This window comes from Drosophila innubila, chromosome X (genome assembly GCF_004354385.1).
Source record: "Drosophila innubila isolate TH190305 chromosome X, UK_Dinn_1.0, whole genome shotgun sequence".
NCBI classification, from domain to species: domain Eukaryota; kingdom Metazoa; phylum Arthropoda; class Insecta; order Diptera; family Drosophilidae; genus Drosophila; species Drosophila innubila.
Genome location: NC_047626.1, coordinates 21,314,880 through 21,342,552, shown reverse-complemented (window position 1 = coordinate 21,342,552; position 27,673 = coordinate 21,314,880). Strand labels below are relative to the sequence as shown.

Sequence of the window (27,673 nt, the reverse complement as noted above, 5' to 3'; positions counted from 1 at the left end):
ATAAATGTGCTTGAAATTTAAATCAAAAAAGAAAAAAATTAAAAATGATTTGAAAAATTTTTTTTTTGTTCTTATTTAGAATTTTATACATTTTTTCTGTCTTGTCTTGGCAATTTTTTGAATGTTGTTTTAATTGGTTACGAGTGGAGTTCGAACCGTACATACTTATACTTTCCTAACAATTTAAAATTTTTATTCTTGTATTAAGAACTTTAATTTATTAGAATAATATTCTTAGTATTAGTAATATGGTCTTAAAATGTTCTTATTTTAAGAACAAAATATTTAATAGGCTATTTCCACGACCATTCACATTTGCCACATTTGCTCACATTTGAATGTGGCTCATATTTGGCTTTTCACGACCAAATGTGAAGCTGTTAAGACATTTGATACTCACCTAAAGCAAATCAGCTGTTCGGTTTCTGTGCACAAATTATAAAAAGCTGACAATAACAACATATTAACATTTATTTTGATATTATTATGGCGCAAATTTAATGCCTACCGTTTTTATTGAAGAAAACAGCTGGTTAAGGTGATCATTTTTATTTTTCACGAGCTTATCGATAAACATCGCGTGTTCTATTAAAAAAATACTGAAATTCGCCGGGGCGAATAGCAAAAAATCTTCACATTCATTATGAATAAGGCAAAATGATCATTCGAATTTTGTACTAAAATGAAGTCCACATTTGGGCCGAATGTTGAAAATGGCGTCGAATGAGCCAAATGTGCTGTCGTGGAAATAGGCTATAAGTCCACAATTGGGCCGAATGTTGAAAATGGCGTCGAATGAGCCAAATGTGCTGTCGTGAAAATAGGCTATAAGATGATTGTTCTTGATTTAAGAAGTTATTCTTTTTTTCAGTGTAGCAAGGGAGGAGGGAAGGTGTTTTGTGTTGGCAGCCAGTCGGCTTAGTGTGGCAAACAAAAGCCCGTCACAAGTTACAACTAGCGACAGGACAACAGGTGAACAACAGACGGCAGACGGCAGACGGTAGACGCATTCATTCAACACTTAATGCGACTCTAAGCTTTCGCTGTCGCCGCTGCAGTCGCCGTCTGCGTCGCGGTCGAGAGCTGCATTAGCATTAGCCACTGGACGCCGCGAGCTTTTGCAACACTTAGGAAATTGAATTTGCCCAGAACCAAAGTTGCAAGCTGTTGGCAACTGAAAGTCAGATCACATTGTAGCTAGGCGTGGAAAGGGGCGGGGCGGGGCGGTTCGGGGCATGACGTGACAGGGAAGGGGTGGTGCAACAATAGCCCAAAATGCGTGCAAACAAGTTGCAAAGTTTAAACGGTTTTCGGTGCGTTGAATGCCGCTTGTCGTTGCAAATTGCTGATATGGCAAAACAAAAAAAAACAAAAAAAAAACAATGGAAAAGAGAGAGTAAAGCAGTAAGAGAGCGAGAGAATGCGACTCGCTCTTATCACTCTGGCCCAAGTGTTGACCAGGCCAAATGCCGGGGGGGCGGGGGTGTTAGTTAGGTGGCATGCCACATCAAAAGTCACTCAGCGCCCTGGCGAATGGAAATTATTTGAAAACTGTCTTCAAGTTGCCTGTCAACATGATTGCCACGGGGGTCGCCGTCAGAGGGTTATCTTCCTTTCCTTTCTATATTTCTTCTTTTTTTTTTAACTTTATTTCGTACTTTTGTTTCTGCTTCCATGTGTTTGTTTTTGCTGTAAAGCGAGGGTGGATTGAGGGACTTTGGTGGGCGTGCTGGTTACGTGCCGATTCTGATGTGGCATTGTCCTACCAAGCGTCGCATCGCGTTGAATAATTCCCTTTTCGTTTGCCTTATAATTGTATTTATTTTCATTATTTTAAGCTCCTTCGTCCTGTGCCATTGGCGACAAATTCAATTTGAAATTGAAAACCAAAAAAAAATAAAATGCAAAAGAATAATGTATTTATGTAACACGCTGAAACCAAAACAACAAATAGTTACGACTCGTATATATCCTGTAACTGAAAATAATAAATACAAATTACATCTTTTGGCTTCTTTAAGCGAAAAAAAGAAAAGCGAAATATTAACAATTAAAAGTATTTTTAACCATTTTAAATAATTTTCTCTTTAAAATTGTTAAATAAAATAATTTATGTCGGAATTTAATATAATACTCTAATAAAATAAGACAAAACGACTGTTGCTATAGAATTTCAATATATATATATCTAACATTCTTCCGACGAATAAATGCCGAATAGAATTTTTAATGAAAGTACTGTGAAAATAGATTTAAAAATACAAGAGCTTGAATATGACCTAAAGTAATTAGTAAAAGACTATCAAATAAATTAATTTAGCTCGTTATTTTCATCTGTAAATATACTCAAATCAGACAAATACTGCGAATGCATTTTAGATGCCATCTCAATTGCATTTTCATAGGGTGTTTCGCACACATAAATGCGAAAAAGTACAATACCCACATGTGTATAAATAAAGAATTGAAATCAATTAAAAGTGAAGCGAATTCAGATTGCCTCACAGCTGTGGGCGTGCCACAGCCCTTGATTGTTATTGTTTTCAGTCCTATTGTACTACATAAGCACAATTGAATCTTAATTCAAATCTAAAAATAAAAATACTCTTTTAACAATGAGGCGTCAGTTTTGTTAAGCGATATCTCGATTTCTTGGCTGCAGTTGTTACATCGAAATTTGTAAAATACTAGCAGGGATGTTGATGGCAAATGATGATGTGGCATGGAATGCGTGGGAGTGACACTCTGATTGATTTCTGCTCTTGCAAGGACACAACCACAGCAGCAGCTGTCAGACTCTTTCTCTCTCTCTCTCTTTTACACACAGACTCTCCTTTCTGTCTCCTTCTATCTGAGGCTCAAGGACACGAGACTCGTTCAAATTGGCGGGCTGCATAACGCAACAGAAGAAGGCGTCGCCCTCGGCGTCAGAACAAGCGTCAGTGTTGGCGGCCAGGCTAATTGGACGCTTAACAACATGGCCAAGAGGAAGGGGGAGGGGCAGGAGAGGACATGGCTTCATTGCCAGTCAATAGGCTGGGCAAAGTGAGCCCAAATAAGTATGCTAAGCTCTCGGGCAGCAAAAAGTAATTATTTTTGATTTATGACTGGTGAACCGAAACTGCTGAGCTGCATCAAGTGTTCCCCATTTCTTCTCTTCTGTTTTGCTCCCCTCTCTCTCTCTCTGTCTGTTGACTGGCTGGGCCCGGCTATCCGGTTGGTCCACGTCATTTGCGAACGATGTCAACGCATGCATAAAACATGCGCCCGAAATCCCCACCGTAAACTTATGACAGACAACAGCACGCGACACACAACTTACAACTATGCAAATTGCGCGCTTTTAGCTGGCACAAAGCAAAGCCAGCTGCCGAAGGGGAAGTTGCTACAAATATTCATAAGTGCCAGGTAGACACACAGCAAAAACAACAACAGCAACAACTACAACAGCAACAACAACAACAACAACCATGCGGAAGTTGCTGTCGCATTATAAATTACATACATGAGCGAGGGCGACAACGCTGCGTATGCGTAATGTGACGATAGGCAGAAACTATTTTAATTATTGTCGCATAAAATGCGGCAACAAAGTTGCAACTTAACTGCAGACTGCACTCTTGCACCATGCAATTTTCTGCTCAAAATGTTGCATGTTTATGCGCCAAAAAGAATGCAACATTTTGTCTGGCCAAAAACCCAACGTCAAGTGTCTGAATGAAAAACTTCCTGTTGCCACAGGTTAAATTCAGCTGATATTCATTAAAACAATCCGAAAGTTGCAAGTCAAATCCTTTTTACAAGTTTTTTTATCATTTCATTCATTTAGTTGTCGTGCATGGAAACAATTTAAAGAACATTTAAATAAGACATATAAATTAAAATAATATAATTTTTAATTAGATGTATGAATGAAAATTAAATAAATATGTAAAGTAAAAATAATACATTCAATAGAGGTAAATTGATTTTATTGCCGCTCAAATACAATAGAGTTGTCAACCATAAATCTATTGAGTACGTTTATTCCTTATCAGATAACTAAAAAATAAGTTCAATTTTAAGTTACATATTGCAAAAAAATATATTTTATGAAATTGTGTTTTTAATAGATGCAACATGCATTTTTATAAGACTCTTCAATATTATAATATTTTAAAAAATATATATTTTTTTTGTACATATTTTTTACCAGAAACAATTTATGACAACAAATTTAAATTTGAAATTTTTTAATAAAATCAAATCAAAGCGGCGTCTGAAGATTAATGATCTTAGATTTTCTTAAATCAAGTTTTTTGTTTGATTTAAGTTCAGATTTTGTTTTCGGTAAATGTTTTGACCATTGGAATTCCTTAAATATGTTTCTAAGTAATTTAAATATATTTGTATTATTGTACAATGTAAGTTCAGAATCCTTATTTAACAGTTATAAACTGAATACATTTATAAAAAAAATTAATTGTAAATATCTGAAATTTTAAACTTAAATATTAAATCAAACAATATACAAACATGATTCAAAATGCAGTTAGGTTAAGTGTTCAGTGTCTTGAGTTTCATCAAGAGTCTTTAAAATAACGCCACATAGAGATAACATTTCATCGAAAGCAAACAGATTGCTTATGAAGTAGAAATATGAGATGTAAATATATGAATGCGAGTTTCATGTGGGGAATAATTTGAAATGTAGATAGATAATCGATTAGAAAGGTTACCCTAATCTGCATATGTCATGTAAATATTGCAATGTTAGTTAATATAACAGAAATTGCTTGTAAATTTATGCGAATATTCTCTGAGGGAGGGTTGAACAACAACAACAATATAAAAAAAGGGGAGATCGTGTATAAAAGGCAAACAAAGTGTGGCACGGCAATAACGAAAACGACTGAAAAATGACATTTGATCGATAAGAAAGATTAAACAGCGCACGCACACACAAACATTTTGTGAGAGGGTTACACGCTGGGGTGCTGTAGAAGGGAGTGAGGGTGAGGGTGGGTGTGGGGGTAGCCTGAGTGATATACGAGCTTGTGCACCTGTTTGTGTCAGTCGCCAGCTGAGAGGCAGAACTCAGAATCCCAGTTAGCAGTGGCAAAGTAAATAAAAATCCAACTAAATTGAATTTCGCAACACATTTCGTACGATATTTTGCATATGCCAACTGCCACGCCCACACACTCGCACACACACACACTCGCACGCACACACACAGACGCACACAGAGTAGCAGTAACAGTTGCCATTTTGTTTGTTGCTGTTTGTATTTTCTCTATATTTTTTTTTTTTTTTTTTTTTTTTAATTTATCGACATATGAAAATCTACAACGCTTTGTTGTTGTTGTTGCATGCAAATGTTGTTGGTCAGCTAAGTTTTGGAGAACCATTTGGTCAGCAGTAGCCTGTGACACCCCTTGACACCCTGTGGCCACCTCTGGATATCCTTGCTCCCTCCCTCTGTCTGTCTGTCTGTCTGTCTGTCTGTCTGTCTGTCTGTCTGTCTGTCCGTCAGGACTGTTTGAAAACCGCAAACTTGCCGAGATTGAAAGCAATTTCAGTCTGCCATATGCCAACGGGGCCAACAGCATGTGACTCTTATGGCAGAGGGAGCGAGAGAGAGCGAGAGAAAGAGAAAGTGAGAGGGAGGGGGAGGGGGAAGTCAGCTGGCATCTCCAGGGAGCGACTCATATTTCATGGGGCGCGCTGACAGCTCCCCAAGCAATTGGCGGGTAGCTGTTTAAAAATTCAAGCTAAAGAAAAATGCGTGAACGCCAAATGAGTCGCACCTGCCAGAGAGACAGAGAGAGATAGAGAGGGTGTCTTGAGGGGAATTCATTGAATAAATGCATGAAATGAATGAGTAAATAACTGGAATGACTAACTGCGGTGCTTAGTCGTCTCAGGCGGCAGCTCAAGACTCGATTTGCAAATTACGAGAAGAAAACGAAAACGAAAACGAAGCAGACGCAGCTGAAAAAGCAGCTCATCTGGAAGGGGAATTGGCAGTGGGAAAAATGGGCCAAGCACAAAGGTGTGAAAATGGCAGCTTGAGGAAGCACTTGAATGTGTGTGTGTGTGTGTGTGTGTGTGTGTGTGTGTGTGTGTGTGTGTGGCTCACATGCCAGCACCAATACCAACACACACAAACACACACACACGCACACACAAGCAAGAGGCCTGCCAGGCAAATGGCATTATCAAAATTTACATACAAGCATATCCTGATTATCCTTTAAGCATGAATTATTGAAAGCGTAAATACCGCCAGAGACGACAGTTGGCAAATGAAAGGAGAGGCGGGGAGCTGCTTTTATAATGGCAACAACTCACAGCAACAACAACAGCAACAACAGCCATCACAACACCCATCACAACACAACAAAAGTTGCGTAGTAGCTTTTTGGGATGAACCTGAGCACGAAGGGAAACGAGCAAGGACGATGGCTTAATTTTCACATGACAAACCGAAAAGCAAACTGCAAGACATTTCAATGTTGCTACAAACCAAAGGGGAGTAGGGGGAGCAGCAGGGGGAGGGGGGTGGTCTGGTGGTAGGAAACACAATGGAAAGACCAATGAAGGAAGATGCCAACCAGGCTAATGTGAAGACAGGCCAAGTGCGTCTGTATTAACAATGACACCATGAAAAGCGAATGAACTGAGTTATTTCTAAGGTATTTCTCAGTCCAAAAGAAAAGATCCGCACAGTTGAACGAACCAATTACTTTGCAAACTAAAAAAAAAGAAGTCATCCTAAAATGCAGATGTAATTTGTTGTGACAAGACACCAAAAAAAAAAATGGAGATATCGTATAAATATTAAAAAATTGTGTAATGAAGTAAGGATTGAGCCGAGTTAATTGTATGCTAATTAAAAAAAATAAATAATAAAATTCTAAAGCGAAACTAAAACCAAACTTCTAACTGCTAACATGAAGAAGAAGGCACTAAATAGAGATATTAAGAGTAGTAGTTTCGAACAAGGCTGCAAGCCTCCAAAATTTGGTTAAAGGTTTGTTCGGCGGCTTGAACCAAAGAGCAAGACATCGGTTTGGTTCGCGAATTGGTTTATATACCCCCTAAACCCAAGGTTTGGGTTCGAACCTTGGTTTAATTTCATAAAAAAAAATTTTTGTATTTTTATAAATTTTTCTCTACATTTTGAGCTAATAAAATTTATTTTTTTATAAGAAATCAAATTTTGATGATAATTTAAATTGATTTGAAAATTCAAATATGACTTATTTTAATCCGTAGTCTCAAATAATTGCGAAATATTAGAAAACCATAAAATTTATGTAATTTTTGGTTTTTTTTTAACCCAACCTTTTAATTTCAAGAGTTCGGTTCATGACCCGGTTCAGGCTGCTTAAAAATCCGAACCGAACCGGTTTGCAGCCTTGGTTTTGAGTGAAGAAAAGACACCTTGTAAAGAGAGAAGATTCTAGAAGAACTACAATTACAATTGAATACAAACACTTGAAGATTTATGGAGAGGACTAATATAAAATACACTCTCAAAGAAATAGAAAGGAGGAGATCATAGTTAAGAAGCTGCAACTGAAAACTTATTTATTCACAAGGCAAGTGATGGCTTAAGACATTAAGTAGATGCATTACAGATAACCAAATCTTTGTTTGAAAATATTCCTATTCACTTTCAAATTTCATTCAGGGAGAGAGAGAAAGAGAGAACTCGTCACAGAAGCAAGTTGAGATTCACATCCGTTTGGGCTTAACGACGCCAAGCACACACATACACACACACATACACACTCAAGCACACACGGACAACAGGGACAACTCGACAAGTTGAAATCCACTCACTTGGATAAATATGTTTTCAACTGTTTGCATTCATACTTGTACATCCTGTGCTCACTCTCACACTCTCTCTCTCTCTCTCTCTACTTTCAACTCCTGCTGAGTAGTCGTATTGTATGTGTATGTACATGTGTGTGTGTGTGTGTGTGTTAAAATCCTGTTAAAAGTTTGCCATAAATCCTATTTACATATTTCTTCTTCTTCGTTCACAGTTTCAACTCAACGAGTTGAACGAAACGCGTCGCCAGAGTTCTTCAAATTCCTTTCTAGTTTTTCAGAAGGGGGCTCGTATCAATTGTTTAGCCAAATAAATCATAAGACTTCATACAGGTTTAGCTCGACTAACCCCTGACCCCTGTCCCCTAAATGCTACTGAGACGAAGACAACTGCCGTTTTTCTTCGCTTCTCCTGGCTATTGTTAAAGGTTGACCTCGTTTTTCAGTTCATTTCGGCTGGAATTCTTCGGCCTGGGCATGAGTCAGGGCTGCAGTGTTTCCTTCCTGTTTTCCTTCCTGGCCATCCAGCATTCAATTTCGATTAATGTTGCCAAACGGCAGCGCATTGTTCTCTTTTAGCCGGCAGCCACAGTTCCCCGTCGTGTTGTGGCTTTACTTACTCCCCCCATCCCTTCACCCTTACTCCCTAAGTCACCACCGCTTGTTTACCAGTCATCACAAACAAAAACCCGCCCATGAAACAAGAGTTGCGATGAAGATGACGAAGGGGCTGCTGTGAAACGTAAAGTCATCATTTCGGCTCTAATCCTAAGCCGCCAGTGGGCGCATTTGTTATGCTAAAGATTCACTTTGCATATGCTTCTTGGAAGCATTTCGGCCTTGGTCATATTTTGAATAATTGTCCGCTAACCGCTGGCAGCTCCCGTCTTCCATCTCCATCGGCCATCTTCCATTCTGGCTGGACGATTAGATAACTGAGGCTTTTCCCTCGAGTAAATTGAAATGCCTGCGATTGGCAGCTGCCACGTGGAAGCTTTACACCTAAAGTCCCCTAAATATGCATTACAATACACACATATACGCATATATATTTATATGCTTAAGCATATATGTGTCCCTATAAGATTATTTTCAATCGAAATTGCAAATTTTTCATTGGCCAAATTGCCATTTGCATTTCGCAGGTCTCAAAATACCGATATATGTTATGTACATATATCGAATATATATATATACACATGTGAGTGTGTATAAATTGGTTGTTGTCAGTGGCAGAGACAGCCTGCAGCCCGGCGAATGTAATTGTAGTATGTATTTTCATTGTTGCTGTTACGGGCGTATATCAATTTGAATGTTGCGTATACGCAGCGTACGCTCGCAGTTCCCCAGTGACGAGTTTTAAAAGAAAACGAACGCGAAATTGTAAAAAATATATATGTTTTGTGAAATGTTGGCTTGTAAATCAAACGCGTGGTTATGCTTACACACACAAACACACTCACACACACACACACACATTACATTGAGTTTTTGTGGCATGCGCTTAAAAGCACGCAACACTTTTTGGCCAAACTCAATTAGTTGCCTGTTTTTTAGTGTGCGGTGTGTGTGCGTGTGTACGTGCGTGTGTGTGTGTGCCATTTAGTTGTAAGGGGGGCAACAAAGTCAAGTGGCCAATGCTTAGCAACGGCAACTGTTTTTTGTCCGCTATAAAAAACTAGAAACTGGCCCTCATCCTTGTTCCGTAATTGAAGTTGCAATTGAAGTCGCACTTGAAGTGAAAGCCTCAGTTTCAATTGTGCCACATTGTGTGTCCAGGGAGCAACACTGCTGTCCGAGTATATAGCCACATACATGTGTGTATATAAGCGAATACGTGTACATAGTTTCGGGCTGTATGACAGCTACCCATTGGGGAGTGTGCCCTTCTTCAGGGAGCAGGCTCAGAGATGCTGCTGCAAGGACGAGCCACTTAACAAGCAGCCGACAACGAGAAGGACAACAACAGCGATAACAATAACCACAGTAATAACAGAAAATAACAGCATGCAACAGCAACCGAATATTGTATACCCTAACGACAAATGTTATCATCTAGACCTAAGTGAATTCCAATTTGTTGTGGCCAAGAGATTAGATTTGGCATCTGGGCCAAATTGTTGGCAGTGGCTGCCATAATGTGGTCGACAATTGAAGGGTAAGGGTATTGCCAAACGAGGCACAGAGCCGCAAAAGGATGCGGATTTTGTCTTTTTCACTCCTTTGGTTTGCTTTGGTTTTAGCCAATCCGCATTTATGTTTGCGTTTTCCGGGTGAGAGAGTATGGACAGAGGACAGGGGAGAGAGGAGAAGGGGGAACACAGCTTACGCAAGTGAAATACACACAGCGCTTATTATTTAAAATGTTGCCATACATGCACAACAAACACACACACACACACACCAACACACAGACTGAAAGTGCAAAGGACGCGTCGCAAATCTCAAAATGTTTTCTGGGCATTTTCAATGCTATTAAAAAGTTTCGCGAACAGGAAGCACGCCTACAAAAACAACAAGCCGACCAAAAACAAAAAAAAATAAATAAAACATACTGAGCAGGATAAGTACAAAAAAAAAATAACACAACATTTTATTTTATTATGATGATTTTTTGTTGCTTTTTACGCATTTTATGCGTCGTCTTTCGACTCACGATCCTGGGCAGGACAAACACATTGGCAACCGCAGCAAAAAGAACAGAGCGAGGGTTGCCACTTAAGTACTTATAAGCGTGTCAATCACATTTTTAGGTATATAATGACATGTTTTATCTAAATTTATTTAACAGACATTAAAATCACACTAAAGTTCATTGGATCTGAATGAAATGATATTCGATTTGAAGTTAACTTTCATCCATACAATCTTAAATACTATAGCTCAAAACAATATCACATACACTTTAAATATTACTGTTTATAATTTTATTAGATTTTTATTTCGAACCAATTAAAACAATTACAGGAAGTTGGTTTTAAAAAGACAAGTTAGATTGGAAGACATTTAAGATAATCAAATAATTTTGTTAATATTTATACATAAATTTGTTATGAGCACTCAGAAAAAAAATCTTGATTTAAAAAACTTTTTTATCTTTTTTATCTTATTCAGTTCTTAGAACGACTGTTCATAGGCTAAAACCACATCGTTACCTTATTATACTGAATAAGTTCTTGAGTTAATCCGATTTGTTCGTAAAGTATATTCTAACGTTTCGTTCGGATCTTTTTTTGAGTGTACATATGTGTAAAAGTATGACACAAATTCGATAATTTGATTGCTCCAATCAACTGTGCTTGAGATAAGTATTTCGATTGTCGCTCAATCGTTGCCAAGGCTATCGATAGTATGCGATATTTTCCGTTGAACTTATAATTATTTTTAACAGTGTCTCCTTGTGGACCTGTCAAGTTAATTGTCCTCACGCACAGGTAAACTTGCCTGTCGGCCACAAAAATTCCCCACTGATGTCCTGCAACCTTCCCTCTCTCCATCCCACTCTCTCTCTGTCTTTCTCACTCTCATTCTTTGTCTGTTAAGCACTTTATATGTAGGGCCTGTTGTTGCTGCTGCCTGTTTTTGATTTTATTTATTTTTATTGGCCCTCGCGCTTTTTACACATTTTTCATTTCCCTACTCAAAGTTTTTGTTGTTGTTGTTTTCTGGCTTTTCATTGTTTTGTGTTGCAGCAATTAAAATTTTTATGAGCAAACAAATTTTCATTTACAACAATAACAACAAAGTGCAATAAAAAATAATAATAATAAAAATAAAATCGTGCCAACAAAAAATTCACGTTACAAAAGGAAAAGTGAAAAAAGTGCTAATTGGTTAATTGTGCGCGTACAGGTACATAAGTGAGACAAGTTAGCGTATGTGTGTGTGTGTGTGTGTAGGTGTGATAATAGGTATATATATATGTGTGTGTGTGGCATGCCTCTTTGTAGCTTGTGTCCTGTTCAATAATTCAGCAAATAAAACTCTCGAGAAATAAAGCAATGAGAAAACAATTCCAGATAGTTAATGATAGACTAAAAGATACTATATTTAATCAACAACAATTAATAAACTTTTATGCCTAATCTTTGGAATTTGTATTGAAATCATAGAGTGTAAAAATCAGAGTGTGGCAAAAAATAATTGCAATTACAATTACAGATAAATGAAAATTTAATTTAAATTTACAGAAAATTGTAAGTTAATGGATTGTGGAAAATAAAGTTAAAAAAAAAATAAATTAATATTTTTCTCTGCACGTCGAAGATTTGATACCCTGACAAAATTATAATACCCTCCTTAAGGGTATACTAAATTTCCCCCAAAGGTTAATTTTTCAGTTCTAAAATAAAATAGTTTCGGGAAATGGGAACAGATAAGAGTCAGTAACAGAAATCTTGATAAAGAAACCTAAATGAAATATGGGCATTAAGGAACTTTCAGAGCTGTTTGTAGAGTTGCCATGTTTCATAAGAAAGTCATAATATCCTTAACGAGAGTATAAAGTCGGAATATGATGCGGCTTTACGAGTCGCCATCTCGGTTGCTGTTGATGTCGTCCGTTTAAGGCGTCAGCTGCTGCACTGCGGACAAAAGCATTGACACGCCCAAAAACACAGACTGTAGGAGCAGGAGGAGTAGAAGGAGCAGGAACAGGAGCAGGAGCAGGTGCCCCTTCGCCATCCAAGCTAGTTGTTAGTTTAAACTGATTTGCAGTGTTTGACATGGCTATAAAAAGCAACGAGGAAGAAGTTGGCCAAAACTGGACTGGCAGTGGACTCTGCAAGTATATGTACATATAGCAAACGATGAAAGCAGACGCAAGGAACAAGGGGAGGACTAAAGGAGAGAACAGCTCTGACCAGCGTAGCTTTGTTTAAATGTGTTTTCTTCATTCCTTTCGTCGGTTGCCTTCTGCTCTGTCGCTTTCTCGCTCTCACACACATACAGTCACACACATATCCTTTAAAGAGCTTGCACAGTGGGATAGGGGATGCAGAGGGTGAGAGGGTGAGTTCTCAACGCCTGCCGTGTCCTGGTGGTCATTTTACTAATCTCTTCATTTTGCTCAGCGCTGCAAACGGTTTTTTCCCATGTTTACAATTTATTTGGCTTGTTGTAGACTCTGCTTTAGCTGTTGTTGCTGTTGATGCTGCTGTTGTTGTTGCTCATACGCCCCATTGTCCGCATTTTGGAGCCTGGTGCGCCCTTTTGTTTGACCAGAACATTGAACATTGAGCGGTGGGGACAACGTGCAGCATTTCTAATGCTTAGCTCACTCATTCATTTTGCTTCTCCCTACACAATGACCCCGACACGCCTCCTCTGCCACCACCACCAACACCACCACCACCACCACCGCAAACTCCATCTCCACCTGCTACAGCAACAACAACTACAATCAAAGCCAGCCTCAATTTGAGGATCTCAATGTGTTTTCAGCATATTATGCTTTTGCACGTCCACACAGTCTGGTTGTTGTTGTTGTTTATTATTGTTGTCGTTGTCGTTGTCGTTGTTCGAGGGGCGTAAAAGACAACAATTAAGTAAAACGATTAATATGCAAAGTAGTCAACGCCAATGTTCTATGAAATTTGTTGTTGTCCATAGAAAGCCGAGTCGATATTCTCAAAATATGCTCCAATAATGCTTCAATAACGAATTTATCGTTAGATAAAAACAAATGCTTAGCTCAATATACATAAAAATAAACCCAAAAAAAAAATGTTGAAATATTTACAGCTTTGCAAATGCCTAAAGTAAGACAAAATTCGACTAGAAAGGCTAACAGTTAACAAAAGGTATAAAGCAGAAAACATTTGAAGTTTCGCAATATTTAACAAATTACATTTGATGTTTAACTAAATAAAAAATAATACTTAGTTTTTAAATAAAGTTTTTGTAAAATATATGCTTAAAAACCATTTTGTTTTTAGTAATTATAGCTTAATTCTTAAAATAGTTACAATCAATTCTACGAATCAAGCAACATGGTTAGTTTGTATAAATAAACCACGTCAAGTTTATCATTTAATAAACCTAATAAAGGATTTAGCAAGTAATGCAGTAATAGGAATTATATTTATGCAGTTGCCGCTGCTTGCAAAAAGTTCCATAAATAGCTTAAATTTATGCAAATAAAAGGTCATTTTTAATCAGATTACACAAATTTCCGTGTAATTTCTGTTTGCAGTTGCAGAAAATTTCAATGGCATCATAACACGGAAAGACATAAAAGAGCCCACTTGTGCTTTTGAATGGACACTCAGATTGCAGTTCTAAGAATTTATTATGTTGGCTATTTATATCACTTGATTTTTAAGAATTTTATAATTCATTAAGTCAGACTTTTAGGAAATTCAATTGAGTGAATTACAAACGAGAGTTGGGCAAGCAAATATATTATTTAAATATAAATCAACAATGCTTTTATTATTTCATTGATAACTCTGAGGAATTAAATAATTCTAGAAAAAAAGTGAACAATAATTTCAAAATTTATACAAACTATTACGAACCACACAAAATTACCCCCACATTTTTAAAGAATTTACTTGATTATCTATGTTTGTTAATATTTTTTAAATAATCAAAATATAATCTGCAATTTGAAGAACTATTTATGATATTGTATTACAAAACCCTTGGATTCCAAACAAAGTTTGTAAACATTTCAGTTGCGACGACTCTTGCATATTAAGTCTACTATACAAATGGGATTTGGCAGAGTTTTCAGAGCTCATGAAGAAGAGAAGGATAAGATAAGGCAACTCTAGTGCTATCGTTTGTCTGTGTGTGTGTGTGGTAATCTATTAATATTTGTTTAATCTGCAATTGGCATTACGAGTACATAGATACAAGTAATTCATGTCAAATCTTTTGGGGCAATTCATGATTTAATTCCGTTCGTTTAATTTCAATGCACATATCGTAACTGGGCGTGGTTGCCTTTGTTATTACGGTCACAGTTCTTGACCCCCTCAATACAGAGAGAAAGAGAGAGAGAGAAGAGGTGAGAAACGGAGTGGAAAGGGGAGAAGTGTGTATGTGTGTGTCTGTGTGTGTCTGTGTGCAATGGTTTTGTTGGCTTCTGGCATTGTTGTTGCATTTAATTAAAACCCTAAAATGTAGGCACACAATTGTACGAGTAGTTGGCAGAGTAGCTCGATAAGCCAAAAAAGAGGGTGAGTGTGCGGGTGTGTATGTGGCTGTGTGTGTGTGTGTTTGTGTGTGTTTGTGTGTGTTGTACTGGGGGAAATTGGAAAGCCAACAACAAAAATAAATAAATGTGGAACTGTGCTGGCATTTTGGCAACCACAGTCAGGATCAGGATAACAACAACAGCAATCTCTACAACAAGTCACTTATTACCCAAAACTGCCCCTATCTCCATCTCTCTTGTTCCCTCTCTCGTCTCCTTTCGCCCACCCTCTTTAATCGCTTAAATTGCTGAGCAAATATTTAAATAGTTTTTGAGAAAATAGTTTAATGATTTTATTATAATTCCATATTCTAATCCGAAAGTCTATTAATGGGACCTTAAACGCATGCTTAACTACCGCAAAACAAACAGTAAACCTATCCCAAGTTGAACTGACCTATGGCAATCGTTTTTCATTTACCAATTGCAAATGTCGGAAATTCACTGGGAAACTATTATAAAATGCTTAACAACTTTTGAATATTTTATGATGAACAATTAAAACATTTGCTCTATGTATGAATGCTCAACTATAAAATACCCAGTACAATGTGTAAATATGTTACTAAAGACTATAATTATCTTCTTTAGGCAGACTTAAACTTAAATTTCGATCTAAAGTTATACCAAATATTATGCAGATCTGAATGAAATCGACACAAAATTAACTATCGCTCAGAAGTTTAAGCTTTCGACACAGAAATACTTTAACAAAGAACTCTACATAAATATTTCCATTCGAGTATTTTGCAATTTTTATTAAATGGAGTGAGCATTTTTACTTCATCTTTAAACTTGTCTCCTTATAATTGACATGCAAATTTTCGAGTTTTAGTTATAGTCTTTGTAGTGTTTAAATTATCATAAAATGTCTATGAATAAATCATTTTGTTGACATTTAAATACTTAATTCACAATTTTTTATGCATTTGTAATATGAGTTTTGACTTAAAACTAGAATTTAAATTGTATTAATTTTCAAAAAAAAAGTACAAGTTAAAACTTTACTTTATCTTTCAGATTTTTTTATTTTTAATCTTAACCTCGGATTGCTGATAACATTTTAGATTTTAGCTCCAAATGATTCCGACTACTAATGTATTTAGTGTTAATATAATGGTAATATTTAATACTTGAATAAATTATCTTCAAAATTCTTCTCAAAAATACCCGTAAAATACAAAACTTGGCCAGATTGTATTTTTTCAGTTCGATTTCTTGCTTTTAACTGCAATTAAAGGGTTCGCATTGCTGGAATTATTTTTCAGGACACACAATGAGTTGAGTGCCATATGAACTGCACACAGGCAATTTAAATGCAATCTTTATGGCACTTGGCAACCCTGACAGCAAATGCGCATCTAAATTAGTATTCACTTATCTTTGGCTTGCTTACACACCGCAAATGGGAACATTTACCCCTACTTACATTTATATATACTAGATCTATCCTATTTGTAATAAAATATCTTTAATCTTACCTTGGCACAAAGCGCGTCTCAAAACGGGAAGCAGCCAAAAAGATTGAACAACAACAACAATAACAGAAAACAAAATCGTTTCCGCTTCCTTTGCTCAATTCGTTGTTCGTTTTCTCTTTTTTTTTTATTCTTTTTTTCTATGCTATTTTCGTATTTGTTTTTCTTCTCGCCTGCTTATTTGCATTAAGTTTTTCATTTTCCCGATGAATTCTTCAAATTTGTGTGCACTGTTTTATTGTAATTTGCCATTTTTATTGCAGTTTCCAACAAAACAAAAATACAAAAAAAAACTTTTTACATAAAAAAAAAGCAACTTGATTTTCGATTGTTTTATTGCACTTTCGGTTTGTTTATGTATTTCTCAACATTCGCGTGTTGTGTTTTTTTCTATTGTGCGACCGACCGTGACCGAAACAGCTGAGCTCCAAAATTAATAACATTTATTTATGCCAACAACAATTACCAAAAATGAAAAAAAAAAAAAACGCGCGCTTTTTTCAATATAAATTAAACTATATTTATTGTTTTTTGTAACTGACAGCAACAAGTTGATCAATTGCAACAATATACATAATTAACAACAGTATTGTTCTTATTGCTGTTGTTGTTGCTATTGCATTTTGATTACGAAATTTGTGACTTCAATTTTCTAAACTGACTCACAATTGTCGCCCCATTGTTGTTGCTATTGCTCTATCTTTGCCTTGGCTGGCAGCTTTGTTAGCGCGACCTCCGCAATGACCGTGTAACAATTTTGCAGCTCAGCAGCACCAGTAGCAGCAGCAGCAACAACAACAACTGTGCACAACAATGCCAAGAAACGCGCGCGCGCCACAAAGTAGGCAACGATAACATTTTGTGGCAATCAGACGACGCTTAAACGCAGCAGCAACAAAAGCAAAAACAAACACAGCAACATCAACAACAACAACAACTGCGCGCCTTTTTTTGTTGGCTTTGTTTTTTTTTTGGCATTTTCTGTGAATTTTTGAAAATTTTGTGGTATTTGCAGGCTTATTATTGCTGCTGCCACAACGACTGCTGCAGCTGCAGTTATGTGCATCTTTATTGCCGCTTAGCAGCAGCAGCTAAAGCAGCAGCAACATCAGCAGCAGAGGCAACGACAGCAGCAACAACTCACACACAAAACTTATGTAAGCGTTTTGTGCGCGGTTTTCGTGCGTTTTTCTGCTAGATTTTCTTTTTTTTTTTTTGAGCCTCAGCTTTTCAGCTACTGCGGCCATGGCAAGTGGTTGTTGTTGTTGCTGCAGCAGCAGCAGCAAATGCTTGTTATTAGTGAGTTGTTGTTGATGTTGCTGTTGTTGTTATGTTGGCATAGGCAATGTACGAGTAGTATTCATTCAGACTCACAGAACCTACACGCAGCTGGCACACACACGCAGACAGACAGACACACACTCACACGCACACACACACACACACACACACACGCACACACGCAGACACAGTAAGACGGGCACGGATGCGAGACAACGACAACGACAACCACGACGACGACGACGACGACGACGACGGCAACTGCTGCGACTGCGACTGCGACTTCGACTGCGACTGCTGCGATTCTCGCGTTTTGTTTCTCTCAAAGCGAAACGCGTGCCGTCTGCGCTGAGTCCTGTTTCATACTGTCCTGCAATGTTTAATGTTGCTGCTGCCACGGCTGCTGCTGCTGTTGATGCTGCCAATGTTGCTGCGGCACAAGAATTTCCCTTTTTTTGTGGGGGCACTGTTAAAATTTCCCTGGCATGCGCACCGTGTCGCAACGCACAGCATTATTACATTCAACATTCAACTGTAGCCGGCAACAGGACGTATACGTGATATTTTGTACCAAGGTCTATTTCATTAAAGTGGATCCCCGCAAAGATCCCAAAATATCATTTGGACTAATTTTATAGAAATTGAAAGGCTCTTCAAATTGCGCGAGTCTGAGTAACAATTGAGGTCAAGCTCTGCTTTTAGCCAACTTACCGAATACCGAGTATTATTGTCGATTTTGGCATTTATAGTCGTATAGTCGTAGAGTCGTATAGTCGTACAGTCGACAGTTGGCCACAATTAAGGTTGCTCTTGGCCAAATCAATTTATTTATGAACATTTTCAATGCACTTTGCCCTCACGTGCATGGCATTAATGCAAATGAGTTGTTGCAAGCGTTGCAAGCGTTGCTGCAACTGCTGGACCTGATGCCAAATTGAATTATGTTGAATGCCAAAAAAGGTTAATGAAAGCCTCAGCTTTAGCTGCTCATCTGGCTGAATTGTGGATGAGCTATCGAGAGCCATCGTGCCACAGAAGCAGCAGCAAACCGCATATAGATGTTGCAATCTGCAATGTGGAGACGAGGCATGGAATGAGAGGATGCGAGGATGTGAGGATGTGAGGGAGCGGAATGCAAGCAACTCTGCGTTGTGGTGGACAATGGACAGCGCGTTGCAAATTGATGGCTTTTGTTGGCACTTTACACTATCTTTAGCTGAGCAGGCAACTAGATGCTGTTGTCTACTACTATAGAATACAATATGAAATCTCTGGGATTGATAGCGCTAATACAATAGCTCTATAGCCAGCGATATGCTATACATATAGGAACATACGACTATATTATGCTATACAAAATATAGGTATATGTTTCATCTCTCTCTCCCTCTCCTTCAATTTTCCAACTCAGTCAGCTTTAATTTCGATTTATGCTTCATTTATTGTCAGTACGAGTTCGAATTAGAATTATTTTAAATATTAATCATCTATTAATTTAAATTATTTATTATTTAAATTCAAATGTATTAGCTACAGACAAAGCTTTAAGTCGATTTTCATCCGGTATTAACTTTGACTTTATAGGTATTTTTAATATAGAACAATACTCTCTTAATTTAAGTATTTTGTGTGTACAGGGTATCTAGCAGTCTGCTATTTGGTCTTATCCGTGTCAGTTTTGGTTCTAGTTAAGGTCGGGCTTTCTGTCCCTGGGCATTCGTCCTCTAACTAAATAAAAAACAAATAATTAGTCAATATTAATTTAAGATATAACAACAAAATTATATATGATTTTTCGCAAAGAATCTTTAAAAATAAATTATCATGGTTATCTAAAAGTCTAAATTATTGTCATCTCTACAGACTTTTTAGAAAAGAACATTCACTTGGGTGACGATTAAAGTCCTTGTAAGCTTTTGATACTTTGACCTTATAAAGTATGTAGAATTGAGCTCTCTTAGCTTCCATCTCTCTGAATTCCGATTGACATGACTCTTGTTCCTTGGTGTTTAAAGAGTATCTAAGAGTCAGACTTTTGGTATCGATATAGTTTTATATTTATTTCTTAGGCCTTTTCTATAAGCAATTAATAAATTGGCATAATGTTTTAGAAGTCGGTGTCAATTTGGAAAAGAGTGCCTTAAATGGTTATATCAATTCTCTTAATTTAAAGGGTATCTAGCAGTATGGCTAGTGCTTCCATCCTGCATATTTCCGCCTGCAGGTGGCAAACTGACCATAGCCAAAAGCATAGGCAACACTGTCTCCATTAGCGATCATTACAAGCTAGCAGGAAATCTTTTTTTATCTCTTATACTTTCCATTTAGCTAAGCTTTCCATCTTTCCCGCTTTCCCGCTTTTCCGCTGTCCCTCTGTCTCTATCCACCATGTTCTTGCTGGCATTGTAAATGATTATTTATGTGCGCCTCCTTTGTGTCTGCGGTTTGTCTAACGAGGCACAAGCCACCAGGCATATTGTTTTAAAAACAACAATACACAGAGCGAAAAAATCGAGTACGCTTACTTTAGTACGAAAATTAAGTATTTTACTATTAATAGCCGTTACTTTAAAAATATGTAAAACGGTGTATTGTGTTCGTTGGAATGTATGTAACAGGAAAGTATATATATTCTTGATCAGCATCATCAGCCGAGTCGATATAGCCTTGTCCGTATGTCCGTCTGTCCGTCTGTCCGTCCGTGTGAGCGCCTAGATCTCAGAGATTATAAGAGATATAGATACCAAATTTGGCACACAGATTTTTATAGACCTCACGCAGGTCAAGTTTGCTTCAAATTTAAGCCACGCCCCTTTCCCCTTTATGATAAATAACGTTATCTAATAATATTATCTATAATATCACTTAACCACAGCAAGATCGGACAGGTAGAACGGGAGTAATAGCTATCCAAAGTTATTAATAAAGTTATTATTTCAAAACAATCACCTAAAAGTATGCAGTAGCTTTTATTAGGTAGTAATTTCTTTTAAGTACTTTTATATATATTGAAATAAGTAACGGGTATCCTTGGGTCGTGATGTCTACTTTAGCCTTTCCCACTTGTTTTCTTCAATATGTATTTGATTTAAATAAAACATCTTAAAATAAGAACATACTATACTGTAGACTTAAATCAAAATCGTAAAAACTTAGTTATCTAGTATCTAGAAACAGTTGGAAATTCTTAGCTATCGAATAATAAACAGATATAGAAATTAAAGATTTTAATTGAAAGTTTTACCAACTTTGTCAGTGAGTATTCGCTGTAAAACCGAGTAATGAGCCGAGAGATTCTTTGAATCTGTTATATCAAGATTTTCAGTACTTGGCTAAAGAATTTTTATGTATTTACATTATCAGGAACTTAAACCAAGTATAAATTGTCAGTATCGAAAATACTTAGTTGGAGTTCTTTCGAAATTAAACTGAGTGCGATTTATTTTCTCACTGTGCATAAGCTTTTACAGTTTCGGGGCCTAGTGTATAACTCTACAACGATAGTGACAGCGACGGCGACAGCGACGGCGACTGCGACAGCGAAATTTTGACAACAATTAAATGAAATAAACTTGCTTAAAATATTATGTAAATGCAGCGCTGCGCGACTAATTGAGTCGCCCTGCTGTCAACGAATCTCATCTCATTTTAGCTCACTTTATCTCATCTAGTCTCATCTGGTTTTGTCTCAGAGAATGACTTTGACTGGCAGGATGACTATTTATACCCTTTGTTGTCCGGCTTTGCCCGCTCTAAATGATGGATGAACTTCATTTTTATTGAGCGACCTTGAAAAGCCAAAGTCTTTTCAGTTCCCAACAACAACATCAACAACAACAACAGCAAGAAAAACAACTTTAAGCCTACGATATTAACCGGAAGGGAAATATCAATCAGCATTTTACACTAGAATGCCTCGAAGAAGGCAGTCAAATTTGGAAATGGGGTCTAAGAAAAAGACTACTCGTCATTATATCCACAACTTCTCCTTCTTCTTCTTCCCTCTCATCCTCAGCTCCGTCTCTATCAACTCGGCAAGGCATTAAAACAAAACATTTTAATTAATTGAGGCGAAAAATTTGGTTGGGTTTCTTGGGTTTGCCACTGCACACTGTCAACGTCAATGGGCGCAGCTGAGACAGCTGTGGGCGTGGCTGGCGGAACAGACAGTTGACGCGAACATTCAAGGCAACATTCTAGTGAAATTGGCTTTTTGAAGAGGCCCAAAAACGGAACCGAAACCGAAACCGAAACCGAAACGAAAAAACAAGACGTCGACGATTTGCAACATTTAATGACTCAAAACATGTATTATGCGAAACGAAAGTATGTGTGTGTGTGTGTGTGTTTACATATGTGTGACAGTAAGTATGTGTGCGTGTGTGTGTGTGTGTGGTAAGCAATTATAGCTACTTTTACCTAAAGACACGCTAAGCGATTGTCAAGCGATTAAGCGATTTGCTTTGACAGGCGTGAGAATTTGAAAGCGACTCATTGACAGCGAAGACGGGAGACAGGAGAGTGGGAAAGTAGCGATGAAAAAAAAACCAGATACGAGTACAGAAAAGATTGAAGAGATTTCAATTTTATAGTCATGCTTGACTTTAATGACCTCTGTGTACTTTTTTCATCTAGCTTATAATGGAAACTGGCAGCTTTACCTTTGTTGCTGTTGCTGTTGTTGTTGTAGCTGTTGTTGCTGCTTGCAGCAAATTGCGTGCGGCACAAGCGCAAGTTTCAAGGATGCCACTTACAGCCACTGACAGCTAACGATGTTGCCCCAACGCTTTTCAACGGGCTGCCAATGCCACGCCCCCCAATTGCCCCGAACCCGCCTCCACCTCCGCCTCCGACCGTCGACCATATAGACCTAACTAAAGATCAACACTCGAACGAAAACTTTTGTCATTTACGCGCCGAATTTGCTGGCAACATCAGAGAACAGAGCCCATCCCTCCTCCCCTACCCCTGCACTGTCCGGCAAAGACTAAGACAGAGATGGAGATACTCGTATAGATGGAGACTAAGAAAAGTCCTGGCACATTCCATAATTGAATTTTCACTACTAGCGGCACGTTGCGAATTGTAAAACAAAACAACAACAAAAACTAGCTGGTAGAAAAGGCAACAGTCGAGCAAACTCAACTCTAAAAGACCCTGTACTTGTTGTGTAAAAATGCAATTTAAAATAAGAAACAAATGAAACAAGAATCTACAAGTAATACAAATGTAACTTAAAAAAATATTCAAATTTTAATACGAAAACTATTGTCAATTTTTTTATTAAATTTAATATTTGTATTTATTTAATTTCAGGGACTGAAAATAAAAATTTTTTTGGATTTTTTTAAAATTTTTAAAATTTATTTATAGTTTATTTAAAAGAGAGTTATATTTTTTTCTTACTGGCTTACAAAATTAAGATTCTTAAATTTTACTCAGAAAACAATGATCCTTCTCTTATAGTATCTGATTTCTAGATGTTCATTAATATATCGCCTCAATTGTTGATGCTGATTAATAGGCTATTTCCACGACCACTCACATTTGCCACATTTGCTCACATTGGCTTACATTTGAATGTGTCAGTTTTTTGGCTGTCCACGACGAAATGTGAAACTATTAAAACATTTTCCATTCAAACAAAATAAATCAGCAGCTCGATTTCTGTGCAAAAATTATAAAAAGCTGAAAATAAGTACATTTTTATTTTGCAATTATAATTCGCGCAAATTTTATGCTAACTTATATTTATTGAACAAAACAGTTGGTTAAAGTGATAATTGCTTTTTTTCACGATTTTATCGATAAACATAGCGTTCTCGATAAAAAAAAATACTGTAATTCGCCGGGGTGAATGGCAAAAAATCTTAACATTCATTATGAATGAGCCAAAATGATCTTTCGGATTTTACTGAAATTTATACTGAAATGAAGTCCACATTCGGCCCGAATGATGAAAATGGAGTCGAATGTTCCAAATGTGCTGTCGTGGAAATAGGCTAAGAATATACATATTTTATTTATAAGCTGCCCTGCCTTTTCCACCTGCTTATAGACCCTTCTAACATTTTAAGTACAGGGTCTTAAGACAGAATATAAGAAGAGAGATGGCAAAGTCAAGTTCGACAGCTCAGGGGTAGAATACGACTAACCACATGAACATGGACATGAACATGGATTATGGGACATTACGAGTATATCTTGTCAAGGTTAAAGCTGATGGACTTGACTATGTAAATCGCTGAATAAATACAGATACAGATGCAGATACAGATGCAAATGCAGCAAAGATAAGGTAAAAACGCGACTTGGATGACAAGGACACTTGCAATGTGTCAGGCTGGGCCATAAAGCGCATGGACGGTAAGCTGCGGTAAGGGTAACGACAAGAGACAGCTCTCGAAGATGAAAAAGTGTAAAATTAAATGAAAAATAAACAATGAACATGGCGCAACGAATTGAATTGAAACTCTAGACCGAGTCGACGAGTGGAGCAGAGGAAAAGCATCAGCTGCCACAGTAGCTCTGAAGGAGGAGCTAAGGAGGAGTTGAAGCAGGAGCTGCAGCTGGAGTAAGAGTGTAGCTGGAGCAGCATTGTGGACCAGGCTAACAGTCCGGTTTTCATTTTGAACACACTCCAGCTAAAAATGCTGACATGGTCAGGACACGACAACGACAAGAAGTGAGAGAGGAAGTGGTGGATAAAGGGGTGTAGGGGGGGTTTGAATGGGGGGTATATCACTAGCTTTGCCATTTGTATGAATTACAAGCGACACACATTCTCAGCACTCACTGTTCTCAGAGTTCTCAGCTTGTCCAATGCTCTGCTCTGCTGTGTGCGCCATTTCCGTTTCCGCTTTCCACTTTCCACTTGCTGGGTATTTAGTGTGTCGCCTTCACCACCACTCCCCCTCCCCCCTTCCACACCACTTTGGAACTTCCCCTCATGTAATTGTTGTACTTCTATACTTTTGTACTTCGCTCTCTTGTACTTTCTGTTGTCGCTGTGATTTGGATTGTCGGATTCGCTACCCAACTCCCTGTCCACACTGTCCCCCCTTTCCTCCCTTTCCCACCCTCGTCCCGCACCCACAACCCATATGCCACGTGTTTGACAAGGCAACGCGCATGCATGCAACCTAATTGAGTTTCGCTCGCTACCATAAAAGAGTGCAAAAATTCAAAAGAATTGAAGAAAAATACTTGCATTAAGTAAGCAATTGCATAGTTGAAAAATTAGTAATGGGCTTTTAAAAAAAACAGCGAGAGGATAATTAAAAAATGTTTCATCATGGCACAAGGGAAGGCGTTTACCATTAATAAAAACGAGTACGTATGTACCAGCTAATCGCAGGGCATTAAAAGACAGTTAAAAAGTTCTCACAGTGGCAAACGACTTAAAAAAAAAAAGGAATAAAAATATGTAATAAAACGTATAGCACTAATTTGAAAATTATTAAAAGTTTATCAGTGAAATTTTAAAGCCAAAAAATGTTTTAAACTTTAGTTAAATGTTTTTTTTTTCTTATACTTTAGAAGCTCATTAACACAGAGAAAAACAAGTCAAAAAAGTTATACTGACCAATTAAGTTCACACGATTTTGATTAAATACACCAGTAAAAATATATAAAGTATCAGATTCCTTTATTAAAATATTTTTCTCTTCAGTTAGAAAGTTTAAAGGAACTGACTTAAGCATGAATTGAACTTAAATGAGCTTATTTTGAAGTTTAGTAAATTCTAAAATACTTAAATATCGAGCTTACGAATTCTTCCTTATAAAAAAATTAAAATTCTTGATTAAAAAAAAAAGTAGACAAGCTAAGAAGTTATAAAAAAGGTAAAAGTTTATGTTACTTATTACAAAAAATGCACTATTACTTAAAATATTTGTTAGAAGAAGCTTTAAGTTTAAAAATATATATGTTTAATATGTTGCAATGCCTCTATTAATTAGAACATTTGTTTGTTACATCAATCAAATTTATTTGAAAATCTTGAAAGTTCGCTCATAAATACTGTTAATATGCTAAGATGTTTATTATTAACTTTGCTAAATCTGTTGACTTTTATCCACTGTTCCGGGTTGTGCCGTTGTGTCGTTAACCCAGGCGTAAAAATTGAATCGTAAAACGATTTTAAAATCAAAATTCACATGGTCATAAACAACAAAGCGGTAACAGCAACAGCAACAACAACATCAAATACATATTCACAGTATATATAATCACAAAAAATTATCCCCGAATCCTTATCAAAGCCCATAAAAAACCATCAAATTTTTCGTCTTCTTCTCATGCTTTTTCTTCATCCTTGTTGGTAATCAAAAGCTTTTAACCGAATGTTGTAAGTAACTTAATTTAGGATTTTGCTCATGAAGTTGCTGTTGATGACGATGATAATGTTTTCACCTTGAAATTGAGTCTTGATGTTAATGTTGCGCTTTTGGCTAACGATGATTTTGGCCAATGACTCAGACTCTCTGATCAATGACAAGTTGGGGAAAACCGTTAACTGACAACGTTAAAAACTTTACACAAATAATTTACACAAGTCTCTCTGATGCTAAAGCAATAAAATTCCACACACAAAGTCGAATAAATAAGGCGACAGTATTGCAGTAGGGAGAGGAGCGAGAAGAGAGTAAAGAGAATAGCGGAAAGGCACTAGACAGTAGACTAAAGACATGGCAGGAGTGAAAAGTCAGCCTGGCGGCAAATCGAAGTGAAAGTTTCCCTTAGAGGCAGCTGAATGATGGCCAAGAGTGTAAGAGCCGTGGGATGATAAAGTCAGAGGGGTGCGTAGATTGAGAGAAGACAGCAAACATACAAACTGCCATTAAAAGTGACAAAAATTACAGCACCATTGACAACAACAACGGTAAATAAAAGAGCGATGAGGGCCAAACAAAGTTTTATTTGGGCGTGTTAATCAAGCAATGAGCTCAACCACACAACAGAGTGGTGGAAAGAAGTATAACGGAATATTGGCGAAACGCTCACCTGTTGGCGAGACACGCCCCACACCGCCACAACCCGCCCCAATGGAAACGCACAAAACTTTCTCTGGCGGCCGCACGAATCTTGAGAGGCACCGCTTGGGATTCCGTAACTCAGTCGACGGATCAATCTATATATTCCCCATGGATGATAGATACTTTTCAGTTGACACAGTTGAAATGCTCAGAATGTTGACATTGTCTGTTGATCCAATCAAATGCTAAATGTCATTTGAGCAACATATGAATTGACTGGTACTCTTACATTTAATCAAGAACGAAGAATGAGGAACTTCTTTTGAACCAACTCCCCTGTGAATTTAATTATTTCAGAAATGATTGTCGGTAAATTAAAGATAATATAAATATGTGCACTATTTACTATTAACTACTTTTCACGATTTGCATTTTCTGCGTTGCAATAAATATAATACTTTTAAATTTTATATAAATAGGTATTAAAATGTAAAATTTAATTGATAAGAAAATATTTACGCATAATTTTTACAAGCTCACAAGAATTATCTTAATTAGAATTATGCCTAATCTACCATAATGTTGTCAATATGTAATCATATTTTGTTTTATTATACTTTACTTTAAAATATAAAATAATTAAATGAACATGAATTCAAGTATTTATTTTTTATTTATTGTTTCCCTTATTTTTTACATTCGTTATAGCTATATACTATATATAATATCAATTTATACAGAGTTTAGAATTTTCTTTGCAACTAAAATATTTTATATATTTATTTTCTTTTAATAATGTTCATTACGTTTATTTTCAAACATTTTGTTTTTTCACCGATAAATGTATTCGAGTTTTTTTTTATATTTTTAGATATTTAATTGAATAATTAAAATGAAATAAAATCACATTC

At 36.9% G+C, this 27,673-nt stretch overlaps 1 long non-coding RNA gene across 2 annotated transcripts in view; it reads right to left on the bottom strand.

The window, feature by feature from the left end:
• The window catches only part of LOC117789558, a 43,922-nt gene extending 25,856 nt beyond the window's left edge, over positions 1 to 18,066 (bottom strand). Inside the window, exons 1-2 of one of the 2 annotated variants that reach the window (XR_004617912.1) lie at positions 17,855 to 18,066; positions 16,507 to 16,733 (exon numbers count right to left, since the gene is read on the bottom strand). This is a non-coding gene — a long non-coding RNA (uncharacterized LOC117789558). The remainder of the gene's footprint in view (positions 1 to 16,506; positions 16,734 to 17,854) is intronic. The other variant, XR_004617913.1, reaches the window with a different exon arrangement.
• Positions 18,067 to 27,673: the final 9,607 nt, after the last annotated feature.